This window comes from Meriones unguiculatus, chromosome 15 (genome assembly GCF_030254825.1).
Source record: "Meriones unguiculatus strain TT.TT164.6M chromosome 15, Bangor_MerUng_6.1, whole genome shotgun sequence".
NCBI classification, from domain to species: domain Eukaryota; kingdom Metazoa; phylum Chordata; class Mammalia; order Rodentia; family Muridae; genus Meriones; species Meriones unguiculatus.
Genome location: NC_083362.1, coordinates 58,886,089 through 58,888,342, shown reverse-complemented (window position 1 = coordinate 58,888,342; position 2,254 = coordinate 58,886,089). Strand labels below are relative to the sequence as shown.

At 46.2% G+C, this 2,254-nt stretch overlaps 1 non-coding gene across 1 annotated transcript; it reads right to left on the bottom strand.

Annotated features, from left to right (window-relative positions):
• Window positions 1–1,647: 1,647 nt before the first annotated feature.
• Window positions 1,648–1,750, bottom strand: LOC132648182 (U6 spliceosomal RNA). Its single transcript, XR_009586559.1, has one exon. It is a non-coding gene; the product is annotated as a U6 spliceosomal RNA (small nuclear RNA).
• Between the last annotated feature and the right edge of the window lie 504 nt (window positions 1,751–2,254).

Here is a 2,254-nt window from a genome sequence, read left to right as displayed (position 1 = left end):
AGGATTCAAGCAGAGGCTCCTAGTAGCAGAGACCATAAAGACTGAAGAGGACATCCTTTAACTAGACAAGTCTTCTAGTAAAAGGTGGGGAACACCAACCCACCCACAAAAACTTTGAGCCAAAATTTACCCTGCCTACGAGATGTGCAGGGATAAAGACAGAGCAGATAGAGCAGAGACTGAGGGAATGCCCAACCGATGTGTGGCCCAACTAAAGACCCACCGTACCGGAGAGTACCAACCCCTGACACCATGAAGGATACTCTGCTTAGCCTGCAGAAAGGGGCCTGTCAGACTTGTTCTCTGAGAGGCTCTACCCAGCAGTGCCTCAAAATAGATGCTGAGACTCACAGCCAAACATTGCTCAGCGTTTAGGCAGTATTGGGGAACAGTGCGAGGAAAGAGAAAAGGACATGGAGGTTACAGGAACTCCACGAGAAGACCAACAGAGCCAGCTAACCAGGGCTCAGAGAGGTTTGCTGAGTCTGAAGCATCAACCAAGAACCATGCATGAACTGGACCTAGGCCTCCTAAAAAGTTGTAGCAGATGGGCAGCTTAGGCCTCATGTAATTTCTCTAGTAAGGGAAGTGGGGACTGCATTGAACAGGGACTCACTTGCTAGGTTTTTGATCACTTTACCCTGGCAGGACTGCCTTGGCATGCCACATGGGAAGAGGATGCGTTTAGTCCTGATACAAGTTGATGAGCTGGGCTGGAGATAAAAAGGAGCACCCCTTTTCCTCTGGGGCACAGGAGAAGGAGAGAGGGTGAGTCTAAGAGGGGAGGAGGGAAGGAGCTACAAGGATATAAAGTGAATCAAATAAATAAATGAGAAGAAAAGACTTATTACGTTGTATTGTATTTAAGTGTTGTGCGTGTAGGTGCAAGGAAGCCATAAAGGAGTGTCAGGTCTCTTAGTTCCAAAGGCTTATGAATTTCTCAATGCAGGTGCCAAGATCCATACCCTGGTCCTCTGATAGAGCAGTAAGTGCTCATAACTGCGAGCCATCTTCTCATCCCCTTCTTCCACCCCTTCCCTAACTAGCAGTTTGCCTTTCTGTGTTAAAGGGAAACCAAATTCCATTTTTGCTACATCTGAAACTTAGCTGTGGTCTTTATAAGCGTAATCAAGAGCTTGTATAATTATTATTGAAAAAAAAAGGGAGCAACGTCTCTGGGAGGGTTGCACCAAATTCTGAAGCCATAAAATGTTTTATGCACTGTTAAAAATTGTTCTGTGGCAACTCGTTTTAGTTTGATTCACTGTGACTTGTAACTTAAGACTTAGAATGAAATTAATGAGCTGCTTCTGTTTGCATCATCTTCATGGGTTCTCAAACGCAACCCCTGCTCTGGTCACTGAGAATGTCCAGCTCTGCCCCTGCTTTAACCTAATGGAATGCCTACAGTTTCCGAGTAACTTACCCGACAACACAACAGAGCTCGTGAGTCACGTAGCTGGCATTTCTCTGCTCCTGCCTAGGCAGCTTGCCTAACTTGTTCCGATAAAGATTCTGAATAGCACACAGGTGAACAGAGGCAATTTAAGGAGAACCTCTGTGGATCAAGCTTAGGTCCCCAGGCTGATAGGCAGAGACACTTTTTCATTGTGGCATGCGGTGCTGAATATTATTATTATTATTATTTTAAATGCAGGACGCTTCATGAATTTGTGTGTCATTCTTGAGCAGGCGCTATGCTAATCTTCTCTGTGTTGCTCCGGTTTTAGTATATGTGCTGCCAAAGCGAGCGTTGTTTTTAATGGTCGGCTCGACACAACCAAGAGTCACTTGGGAAGAGCGCTCTCAGGGAGGAACTGCTTAGGTCAGGTTGGCCTAGATCATGCCTGTAATGAGGCTTTCTTCTTTCTGCTTCTTCCTTCTCCTTCTTCCTTCTCCTTCTCCTCCTCCTTCTCCTCCTCCTCCTCCTCCTCCTCCTCCTTCTTCTTCTCCTTGTCATCTTTCTTCTTCTCTTCCTCCCCTTTCTTCTTCTTTCTCCTACTCCTCCTTCTTATTTCTTTTCTTCCTTGTTCTCCTCTTCCTCCCTCTTATTTTTTTGAGACAGGGTCTCTCTGTGTAGCCCTGGCTGTCCTGGAACTCACTCTGCAAACCGGGCTGGCCTCGAACTCAGAGATCTATCTACCTGCCTCTGCCTCCCGATTAAAGGCTTGTGCTACCATGCCCAGCTGGAATTTTTTTTTTTAATTGCATTAGTTGAACGGTGATGACCCACTCTGAATGTGGGCAGCATCAC